We start from the raw sequence: 12,769 nt of genomic DNA on the forward strand, positions 1-12,769 counted from the left end.
AACCGGCCGAAGGGACTCGGGGGCCGGCACTGAACTGACCGAAGGGACTTGGGGGGCTGGCACTGAACTGACCGAAGGGACTCCGGGGGCCGGCACTGAACAGACCGAAGGGACTCTGGGGCCGTCACTGAACTGACCGAAGGGATTTGGGGGGCCGGCACTGAACTGACCGAAGGGATTCGGGGGCTGGCACTGAACTGACCGAAGGGATTCGGGGGCTGGCACTGAACTGACCGAAGGGACTCGGGGTCTGGCGCTGAACCGGCCGAAGGAACTCCGGGGCCGGCGCTGAACTGACCGAAGGGACTCTGGGGCCATCACTGAACTGACCGAAGGGTCTCGGGGGCCATCACTGAAATGACCGAAGGGACTCTGGGGCCATCACTGAAACGGCCGAAGGGACTCGGGGGCCGGCACTGAACCGGCCGAAGGGACTCTGGAGCCATCACTGAAACGGCCGAAGGGACTCGGGGTCCGGCACTGAACCGACCGAAGGGACACCGGGGCCTGCACTGAACCAGGTCGAAGGGACACCGGGGCCAGCACTGAAACAGCCGAAGGGACTTGGGGGCTGGCACTGAACCGACTGAAGGGACTCGGGGGCCGGCACTGAACTGACCGAAGGGACTCGGAGCCGTCACTGAAACGGCGAAGGAACTCGGGGGCCGGCACTGAACTGACCAAAGGGACTCGGGGGCCGGCACTGAAACGGCCGAAGGGACTCGGGGGCCGGCACTGAACTGACCGAAGGGACTCGGGGGCCGGCACTGAACTGACTGAAGGGACTCGGGGGCCGGCACTGAACTGATCGAAGGGACTTGGGGGCCGGCACTGAACTGACCGAAGGGACTCGGGGGCTGGCACTGAACTGACCCAAGGGACTTGGGGGGCCGGCACTGAACTGACCGAAGGGACTCGGGGGCCGGCACTGAACCGGCCGAAGGGACTTCGGGGCCGGCACTGAACCGACCGAAGGGACTCCGGGGCCGTCGCTGAACTGACCGAAGGGACACGGGGGCCGGCACTGAACCAGGTCGAAGGGACACCGGGGCCAGCACTGAAACAGCCGAAGGGACTTGGGGGCTGGCACTGAACCGGCCGAAGGGACTCGGGGGCCATCACTGAACTGACCGAAGGGACTCTGGGGCCATCACTGAAACGGCCGAAGGGACTCGGGGGCCTGCACTGAACCGGCCGAAGGGACTCTGGGGCCATCACTGAAACGGCCGAAGGGACTCGGGGTCCGGCACTGAACCGACCGAAGGGACACCGGGGCCTGCACTGAACGAGGTCGAAGGGACACCGGGGCCAGCACTGAAACAGCCGAAGGGACTTGGGGGCTGGCACTGAACCGGCCGAAGGGACTCGGGGGCCGGCACTGAACAGACCGAAGGGACTTGGGGGGCTGGCACTGAACCGGCCGAAGGGACTCAGGGGCCGGCACTGAACTGACCGAAGGGACTTGGGGGGCTGGCACTGAACTGACCGAAGGGACTCGGGGGCCATCACTGAACTGACCGAAGGGACTCGGGGGCTGGCACTGAACTGACCGAAGGGACTCGGGGGCCGGCACTGAACTGACCGAAGGGACTTGGGGGGCTGGCACTGTACTGACCGAAGGGACTCGGGGGCTGGCACTGAACTGACCGAAGGGACTCGGGGGACCGGCACTGAACTGACCGAAGGGACTCGGGGGGCCGTCACTGAACCGGCCGAAGGGACTCGGGGGCCGTCATTGAACCGGCCGATTGGACTCGGGGGCCGTCACTGAACGGACCGAAGGGACTGGGGGGCCGTCACTAAAACGGCCGAAGGGACTCGGGGGCCGGCACTGAACTGACCGAAGGGACTCGGGGGCCGGCAATGAAACGGCCAAAGAAACTCGGGGGTCGTTACTGAACTGACCGAAGGGACTCGGGGGCCGGCACTGAACTGACCGAAGGGACTCGGGGGCCGGCACTGAACTGACCGAAGGGACTTGGGGGCTGGCACTGAACTGACCGAAGGGACTCGGGGGGCCATTACTGAACTGACCGAAGGGACTTGGGGGGCCATCACTGAACTGACCGAAGGGACTTGGGGGGCCATCACTGAACTGACCGAAGGGACTCGGGGCCGGCACTGAACTGACCGAAGGGACTCGGGGGCTGGCACTGAACTGACCGAAGGGACTCGGGGGCCGTCACTGAACTGACCGAAGGGACTCAGGGGCGGGCACTGAACTGACCGAAGGGACTCGGGGGCCGTCACTGAAACGGCCGAAGGGACTCGGGGGCCGTCACCGAACTGACCGAAGGGACTCGGGGGCCGGCACCGAACTGACCGAAGGGACTCGGGGGCCGTCACTGAACTGACCGAAGGGACTCGGGGGCCGGCACTGAACAGACCGAAGGGACTCTGGGGCCTTCACTGAACTGACCGAAGGGACTTGGGGGGCCGGCACTGAACTGACCGAAGGGATTCGGGGGCTGGCACTGAACTGACCAAAGGGACTCGGGGGCCGGCACTGAACCGGCCGAAGGGTCTCGGGGGCCGGCACTGAACTGACCAAAGGGACTCGGGGGCCGGCACCGAACTGACCGAAGGGACTCGGGGGCCGGCACTGAACTGACCGAAGGGACTTGGGGGGCTGGCACTGTACTGACCGAAGGGACTCGGGGGCTGGCACTGAACTGACCGAAGGGACTCGGGGGACCGGCACTGAACTGACCGAAGGGACTCGGGGGGCCGTCACTGAACCGGCCGAAGGGACTCGGGGGCCGTCATTGAACCGGCCGATTGGACTCGGGGGCCGTCACTGAACGGACCGAAGGGACTGGGGGGCCGTCACTAAAACGGCCGAAGGGACTCGGGGGCCGGCACTGAACTGACCGAAGGGACTCGGGGGCCGGCAATGAAACGGCCAAAGAAACTCGGGGGTCGTTACTGAACTGACCGAAGGGACTCGGGGGCCGGCACTGAACTGACCGAAGGGACTCGGGGGCCGGCACTGAACTGACCGAAGGGACTTGGGGGCTGGCACTGAACTGACCGAAGGGACTCGGGGGGCCATTACTGAACTGACCGAAGGGACTTGGGGGGCCATCACTGAACTGACCGAAGGGACTTGGGGGGCCATCACTGAACTGACCGAAGGGACTCGGGGCCGGCACTGAACTGACCGAAGGGACTCGGGGGCTGGCACTGAACTGACCGAAGGGACTCGGGGGCCGTCACTGAACTGACCGAAGGGACTCAGGGGCGGGCACTGAACTGACCGAAGGGACTCGGGGGCCGTCACTGAAACGGCCGAAGGGACTCGGGGGCCGTCACCGAACTGACCGAAGGGACTCGGGGGCCGGCACCGAACTGACCGAAGGGACTCGGGGGCCGTCACTGAACTGACCGAAGGGACTCGGGGGCCGGCACTGAACAGACCGAAGGGACTCTGGGGCCTTCACTGAACTGACCGAAGGGACTTGGGGGGCCGGCACTGAACTGACCGAAGGGATTCGGGGGCTGGCACTGAACTGACCAAAGGGACTCGGGGGCCGGCACTGAACCGGCCGAAGGGTCTCGGGGGCCGGCACTGAACCGGCCGAAGGGACTTCGGGGCCGGCACTGAACCGACCGAAGGGACTCCGGGGCCGTCGCTGAACTGACCGAAGGGACACGGGGGCCGGCACTGAACCAGGTCGAAGGGACACCGGGGCCGGCACTGAACTGACCGAAGGGACTCGGGGTCTGGCGCTGAACCGGCCAAAGGAACTCCGGGGCCGGCGCTGAACTGACCGAAGGGACTCTGGGGCCATCACTGAACTGACCGAAGGGACTCGGGGGCCATCACTGAACTGACCGAAGGGACTCTGGGGCCATCACTGAAACGGCCGAAGGGACTCGGGGGCCGGCACTGAACCGGCCGAAGGGACTCTGGGGCCATCACTGAAACGGCCGAAGGGACTCGGGGTCCGGCACTGAACCAACCGAAGGGACATCGGGGCCTGCACTGAACCAGGTCGAAGGGACACCGGGGCCAGCACTGAAACAGCCGAAGGGACTTGGGGGCTGGCACTGAACCGACTGAAGGGACTCGGGGGCCGGCACTGAACCGGCCAAAGGGACTCCGGGGCCGGCACTGAACCGGCCGAAGGGAATCGGGGGCCGTCACTGAACTGACCGAAGGGACCTTGGGGGGCTGGCACTGAACCGGCCGAAGGGACTCGGGGGCCGGCACTGAACTGACCGAAGGGACTTGGGGGGCTGGCACTGAACTGACCGAAGGGACTCCGGGGCCGGCACTGAACAGACCGAAGGGACTCTGGGGCCGTCACTGAACTGACCGAAGGGATTTGGGGGGCCGGCACTGAACTGACCGAAGGGATTCGGGGGCTGGCACTGAATGACCGAAGGGATTCGGGGGCTGGCACTGAACTGACCGAAGGGACTCGGGGTCTGGCGCTGAACCGGCCGAAGGAACTCCGGGGCCGGCGCTGAACTGACCGAAGGGACTCTGGGGCCATCACTGAACTGACCGAAGGGACTCGGGGGCCATCACTGAAATGACCGAAGGGACTCTGGGGCCATCACTGAAACGGCCGAAGGGACTCGGGGGCCGGCACTGAACCGGCCGAAGGGACTCTGGGGCCATCACTGAAACGGCCGAAGGGACTCGGGGTCCGGCACTGAACCGACCGAAGGGACACCGGGGCCTGCACTGAACCAGGTCGAAGGGACACCGGGGCCAGCACTGAAACAGCCGAAGGGACTTGGGGGCTGGCACTGAACCGACTGAAGGGACTCGGGGGCCGGCACTGAACTGACCGAAGGGACTCGGAGGCCGTCACTGAAACGGCGAAGGAACTCGGGGGCCGGCACTGAACTGACCAAAGGGACTCGGGGGCCGGCACTGAAACGGCCGAAGGGACTCGGGGGCCGGCACTGAACTGACCGAAGGGACTCGGGGGCCGGCACTGAACTGACTGAAGGGACTCGGGGGCCGGCACTGAACTGATCGAAGAGACTTGGGGGCCGGCACTGAACTGACCGAAGGGACTCGGGGGCTGGCACTGAACTGACCGAAGGGACTTGGGGGGCCGGCACTGAACTGACCGAAGGGACTCGGGGGCCGGCACTGAACCGGCCGAAGGGACTTCGGGGCCGGCACTGAACCGACCGAAGGGACTCCGGGGCCGTCGCTGAACTGACCGAAGGGACACGGGGGCCGGCACTGAACCAGGTCGAAGGGACACCGGGGCCAGCACTGAAACAGCCGAAGGGACTTGGGGGCTGGCACTGAACCGGCCGAAGGGACTCGGGGGCCATCACTGAACTGACCGAAGGGACTCTGGGGCCATCACTGAAACGGCCGAAGGGACTCGGGGGCCTGCACTGAACCGGCCGAAGGGACTCTGGGGCCATCACTGAAACGGCCGAAGGGACTCGGGGTCCGGCACTGAACCGACCGAAGGGACACCGGGGCCTGCACTGAACGAGGTCGAAGGGACACCGGGGCCAGCACTGAAACAGCCGAAGGGACTTGGGGGCTGGCACTGAACCGGCCGAAGGGACTCGGGGGCCGGCACTGAACAGACCGAAGGGACTTGGGGGGCTGGCACTGAACCGGCCGAAGGGACTCAGGGGCCGGCACTGAACTGACCGAAGGGACTTGGGGGGCTGGCACTGAACTGACCGAAGGGACTCGGGGGCCATCACTGAACTGACCGAAGGGACTCGGGGGCCGGCACTGAACTGACCGAAGGGACTTGGCGGGCTGGCACTGAACTGACCGAAGGGACTCGGGGGCTGGCACTGAACTGACCGAAGGGACTCGGGGGACCGGCACTGAACCGGCCGAAGGGACTCGGGGGCCGTCATTGAACCGGCCGAAGGGACTCGGGGGCCGTCACTGAACGGACCGAAGGGACTGGGGGGCCGGCACTGAACTGACCGAAGGGACTCGGGGGCCGGCACTGAAACGGCCGAAGGGACTCGGGGGCCGTTACTGAACTGACCGAAGGGACTCGGTGGCCTTCACTGAACCGGCCGAAGGGGCTCGGGGGCCGGCACTGAACTGACCGAAGGGACACGGGGGCCGTCACTGAACCGGCCGAAGGGACTCGGGGGCCGTCATTGAACCGGCCGAAGGGACTCGGGGGCCGTCACTGAACTGACCGAAGGGACTCGGGGGCCGTCACTGAACCGGCGGAAGGGACTCGGGGGCCGGCACTGAACCGACCGAAGGGACTCGGGGGCCGGCACTGAAACGGCCGAAGGGACTCGGGGGCCGGCACTGAAACGGCCGAAGGGACTCGGGGGCTGGCACTGAACTGACCGAAGGGACTCGGTGGCCGTCACTGAACCGGCCGAAGGGACTCGGGGGCCGGCACTGAACTGACCGAAGGGGCTCGGGGGCCGGCACTGAAACGGCCGAAGGGACTCGGGGGCTGGCACTGAACTGCCGAAGGGACTCGGTGGCCGTCACTGAACCGGCCGAAGGGACTCGGGGGCCGGCACTGAACTGACCGAAGGGGCTCGGGGGCCAGCACTGAACCGGCCGAAGGGACTCGGGGGCTGGCACTGAACTGACCGAAGGGACTTGGGGGGCCGGCACTGAACCGGCCGAAGGGACTTCGGGGCCGGCACTGAACCGACCGAAGGGACTCCGGGGCCGTCGCTGAACTGACCGAAGGGACACGGGGGCCGGCACTGAACCCGGCCGAAGGGACTCTGGGGCCATCACTGAAACGGCCGAAGGGACTCGGGGTCCGGCACTGAACCGACCGAAGGGACACCGGGGCCTGCACTGAACGAGGTCGAAGGGACACCGGGGCCAGCACTGAAACAGCCGAAGGGACTTGGGGGCTGGCACTGAACCGGCCGAAGGGACTCGGGGGCCGGCACTGAACAGACCGAAGGGACTTGGGGGGCTGGCACTGAACCGGCCGAAGGGACTCAGGGGCCGGCACTGAACTGACCGAAGGGACTTGGGGGGCTGGCACTGAACTGACCGAAGGGACTCGGGGGCCATCACTGAACTGACCGAAGGGACTCGGGGGCTGGCACTGAACTGACCGAAGGGACTCGGGGGCCGGCACTGAACTGACCGAAGGGACTTGGGGGGCTGGCACTGTACTGACCGAAGGGACTCGGGGGCTGGCACTGAACTGACCGAAGGGACTCGGGGGACCGGCACTGAACTGACCGAAGGGACTCGGGGGGCCGTCACTGAACCGGCCGAAGGGACTCGGGGGCCGTCATTGAACCGGCCGATTGGACTCGGGGGCCGTCACTGAACGGACCGAAGGGACTGGGGGGCCGTCACTAAAACGGCCGAAGGGACTCGGGGGCCGGCACTGAACTGACCGAAGGGACTCGGGGGCCGGCAATGAAACGGCCAAAGAAACTCGGGGGTCGTTACTGAACTGACCGAAGGGACTCGGGGGCCGGCACTGAACTGACCGAAGGGACTCGGGGGCCGGCACTGAACTGACCGAAGGGACTTGGGGGCTGGCACTGAACTGACCGAAGGGACTCGGGGGGCCATTACTGAACTGACCGAAGGGACTTGGGGGGCCATCACTGAACTGACCGAAGGGACTTGGGGGGCCATCACTGAACTGACCGAAGGGACTCGGGGCCGGCACTGAACTGACCGAAGGGACTCGGGGGCTGGCACTGAACTGACCGAAGGGACTCGGGGGCCGTCACTGAACTGACCGAAGGGACTCAGGGGCGGGCACTGAACTGACCGAAGGGACTCGGGGGCCGTCACTGAAACGGCCGAAGGGACTCGGGGGCCGTCACCGAACTGACCGAAGGGACTCGGGGGCCGGCACCGAACTGACCGAAGGGACTCGGGGGCCGTCACTGAACTGACCGAAGGGACTCGGGGGCCGGCACTGAACAGACCGAAGGGACTCTGGGGCCTTCACTGAACTGACCGAAGGGACTTGGGGGGCCGGCACTGAACTGACCGAAGGGATTCGGGGGCTGGCACTGAACTGACCAAAGGGACTCGGGGGCCGGCACTGAACCGGCCGAAGGGTCTCGGGGGCCGGCACTGAACTGACCAAAGGGACTCGGGGGCCGGCACCGAACTGACCGAAGGGACTCGGGGGCCGGCACTGAACTGACCGAAGGGACTTGGGGGGCTGGCACTGTACTGACCGAAGGGACTCGGGGGCTGGCACTGAACTGACCGAAGGGACTCGGGGGACCGGCACTGAACTGACCGAAGGGACTCGGGGGGCCGTCACTGAACCGGCCGAAGGGACTCGGGGGCCGTCATTGAACCGGCCGATTGGACTCGGGGGCCGTCACTGAACGGACCGAAGGGACTGGGGGGCCGTCACTAAAACGGCCGAAGGGACTCGGGGGCCGGCACTGAACTGACCGAAGGGACTCGGGGGCCGGCAATGAAACGGCCAAAGAAACTCGGGGGTCGTTACTGAACTGACCGAAGGGACTCGGGGGCCGGCACTGAACTGACCGAAGGGACTCGGGGGCCGGCACTGAACTGACCGAAGGGACTTGGGGGCTGGCACTGAACTGACCGAAGGGACTCGGGGGGCCATTACTGAACTGACCGAAGGGACTTGGGGGGCCATCACTGAACTGACCGAAGGGACTTGGGGGGCCATCACTGAACTGACCGAAGGGACTCGGGGCCGGCACTGAACTGACCGAAGGGACTCGGGGGCTGGCACTGAACTGACCGAAGGGACTCGGGGGCCGTCACTGAACTGACCGAAGGGACTCAGGGGCGGGCACTGAACTGACCGAAGGGACTCGGGGGCCGTCACTGAAACGGCCGAAGGGACTCGGGGGCCGTCACCGAACTGACCGAAGGGACTCGGGGGCCGGCACCGAACTGACCGAAGGGACTCGGGGGCCGTCACTGAACTGACCGAAGGGACTCGGGGGCCGGCACTGAACAGACCGAAGGGACTCTGGGGCCTTCACTGAACTGACCGAAGGGACTTGGGGGGCCGGCACTGAACTGACCGAAGGGATTCGGGGGCTGGCACTGAACTGACCAAAGGGACTCGGGGGCCGGCACTGAACCGGCCGAAGGGTCTCGGGGGCCGGCACTGAACCGGCCGAAGGGACTTCGGGGCCGGCACTGAACCGACCGAAGGGACTCCGGGGCCGTCGCTGAACTGACCGAAGGGACACGGGGGCCGGCACTGAACCAGGTCGAAGGGACACCGGGGCCGGCACTGAACTGACCGAAGGGACTCGGGGTCTGGCGCTGAACCGGCCAAAGGAACTCCGGGGCCGGCGCTGAACTGACCGAAGGGACTCTGGGGCCATCACTGAACTGACCGAAGGGACTCGGGGGCCATCACTGAACTGACCGAAGGGACTCTGGGGCCATCACTGAAACGGCCGAAGGGACTCGGGGGCCGGCACTGAACCGGCCGAAGGGACTCTGGGGCCATCACTGAAACGGCCGAAGGGACTCGGGGTCCGGCACTGAACCAACCGAAGGGACATCGGGGCCTGCACTGAACCAGGTCGAAGGGACACCGGGGCCAGCACTGAAACAGCCGAAGGGACTTGGGGGCTGGCACTGAACCGACTGAAGGGACTCGGGGGCCGGCACTGAACCGGCCAAAGGGACTCCGGGGCCGGCACTGAACCGGCCGAAGGGAATCGGGGGCCGTCACTGAACTGACCGAAGGGACTTGGGGGGCTGGCACTGAACCGGCCGAAGGGACTCGGGGGCCGGCACTGAACTGACCGAAGGGACTTGGGGGGCTGGCACTGAACTGACCGAAGGGACTCCGGGGCCGGCACTGAACAGACCGAAGGGACTCTGGGGCCGTCACTGAACTGACCGAAGGGATTTGGGGGGCCGGCACTGAACTGACCGAAGGGATTCGGGGGCTGGCACTGAACTGACCGAAGGGATTCGGGGGCTGGCACTGAACTGACCGAAGGGACTCGGGGTCTGGCGCTGAACCGGCCGAAGGAACTCCGGGGCCGGCGCTGAACTGACCGAAGGGACTCTGGGGCCATCACTGAACTGACCGAAGGGACTCGGGGGCCATCACTGAAATGACCGAAGGGACTCTGGGGCCATCACTGAAACGGCCGAAGGGACTCGGGGGCCGGCACTGAACCGGCCGAAGGGACTCTGGGGCCATCACTGAAACGGCCGAAGGGACTCGGGGTCCGGCACTGAACCGACCGAAGGGACACCGGGGCCTGCACTGAACCAGGTCGAAGGGACACCGGGGCCAGCACTGAAACAGCCGAAGGGACTTGGGGGCTGGCACTGAACCGACTGAAGGGACTCGGGGGCCGGCACTGAACTGACCGAAGGGACTCGGAGGCCGTCACTGAAACGGCGAAGGAACTCGGGGGCCGGCACTGAACTGACCAAAGGGACTCGGGGGCCGGCACTGAAACGGCCGAAGGGACTCGGGGGCCGGCACTGAACTGACCGAAGGGACTCGGGGGCCGGCACTGAACTGACTGAAGGGACTCGGGGGCCGGCACTGAACTGATCGAAGAGACTTGGGGGCCGGCACTGAACTGACCGAAGGGACTCGGGGGCTGGCACTGAACTGACCGAAGGGACTTGGGGGGCCGGCACTGAACTGACCGAAGGGACTCGGGGGCCGGCACTGAACCGGCCGAAGGGACTTCGGGGCCGGCACTGAACCGACCGAAGGGACTCCGGGGCCGTCGCTGAACTGACCGAAGGGACACGGGGGCCGGCACTGAACCAGGTCGAAGGGACACCGGGGCCAGCACTGAAACAGCCGAAGGGACTTGGGGGCTGGCACTGAACCGGCCGAAGGGACTCGGGGGCCATCACTGAACTGACCGAAGGGACTCTGGGGCCATCACTGAAACGGCCGAAGGGACTCGGGGGCCTGCACTGAACCGGCCGAAGGGACTCTGGGGCCATCACTGAAACGGCCGAAGGGACTCGGGGTCCGGCACTGAACCGACCGAAGGGACACCGGGGCCTGCACTGAACGAGGTCGAAGGGACACCGGGGCCAGCACTGAAACAGCCGAAGGGACTTGGGGGCTGGCACTGAACCGGCCGAAGGGACTCGGGGGCCGGCACTGAACAGACCGAAGGGACTTGGGGGGCTGGCACTGAACCGGCCGAAGGGACTCAGGGGCCGGCACTGAACTGACCGAAGGGACTTGGGGGGCTGGCACTGAACTGACCGAAGGGACTCGGGGGCCATCACTGAACTGACCGAAGGGACTCGGGGGCCGGCACTGAACTGACCGAAGGGACTTGGCGGGCTGGCACTGAACTGACCGAAGGGACTCGGGGGCTGGCACTGAACTGACCGAAGGGACTCGGGGGACCGGCACTGAACCGGCCGAAGGGACTCGGGGGCCGTCATTGAACCGGCCGAAGGGACTCGGGGGCCGTCACTGAACGGACCGAAGGGACTGGGGGGCCGGCACTGAACTGACCGAAGGGACTCGGGGGCCGGCACTGAAACGGCCGAAGGGACTCGGGGGCCGTTACTGAACTGACCGAAGGGACTCGGTGGCCTTCACTGAACCGGCCGAAGGGGCTCGGGGGCCGGCACTGAACTGACCGAAGGGACACGGGGGCCGTCACTGAACCGGCCGAAGGGACTCGGGGGCCGTCATTGAACCGGCCGAAGGGACTCGGGGGCCGTCACTGAACTGACCGAAGGGACTCGGGGGCCGTCACTGAACCGGCGGAAGGGACTCGGGGGCCGGCACTGAACCGACCGAAGGGACTCGGGGGCCGGCACTGAAACGGCCGAAGGGACTCGGGGGCCGGCACTGAAACGGCCGAAGGGACTCGGGGGCTGGCACTGAACTGACCGAAGGGACTCGGTGGCCGTCACTGAACCGGCCGAAGGGACTCGGGGGCCGGCACTGAACTGACCGAAGGGGCTCGGGGGCCGGCACTGAAACGGCCGAAGGGACTCGGGGGCTGGCACTGAACTGCCGAAGGGACTCGGTGGCCGTCACTGAACCGGCCGAAGGGACTCGGGGGCCGGCACTGAACTGACCGAAGGGGCTCGGGGGCCAGCACTGAACCGGCCGAAGGGACTCGGGGGCTGGCACTGAACTGACCGAAGGGACTTGGGGGGCCGGCACTGAACCGGCCGAAGGGACTTCGGGGCCGGCACTGAACCGACCGAAGGGACTCCGGGGCCGTCGCTGAACTGACCGAAGGGACACGGGGGCCGGCACTGAACCAGGTCGAAGGGACACCGGGGCCAGCACTGAAACAGCCGAAGGGACTTGGGGGCTGGCACTGAACCGGCCGAAGGGACTCGGGGGCCATCACTGAACTGACCGAAGGGACTCTGGGGCCATCACTGAAACGGCCGAAGGGACTCGGGGGCCTGCACTGAACCGGCCGAAGGGACTCTGGGGCCATCACTGAAACGGCCGAAGGGACTCGGGGTCCGGCACTGAACCGACCGAAGGGACACCGGGGCCTGCACTGAACGAGGTCGAAGGGACACCGGGGCCAGCACTGAAACAGCCGAAGGGACTTGGGGGCTGGCACTGAACCGGCCGAAGGGACTCGGGGGCCGGCACTGAACAGACCGAAGGGACTTGGGGGGCTGGCACTGAACCGGCCGAAGGGACTCAGGGGCCGGCACTGAACTGACCGAAGGGACTTGGGGGGCTGGCACTGAACTGACCGAAGGGACTCGGGGGCCGTCACTGAACGGACCGAAGGGACTGGGGGGCCGGCACTGAACTGACCGAAGGGACTCGGGGGCCGGCACTGAAACGGCCGAAGGGACTCGGGGGCCGTTACTGAA

The sequence above is a fragment of the Pristiophorus japonicus genome, chromosome 7, assembly GCF_044704955.1.
Source record: "Pristiophorus japonicus isolate sPriJap1 chromosome 7, sPriJap1.hap1, whole genome shotgun sequence".
Taxonomy (NCBI): domain Eukaryota; kingdom Metazoa; phylum Chordata; class Chondrichthyes; family Pristiophoridae; genus Pristiophorus; species Pristiophorus japonicus.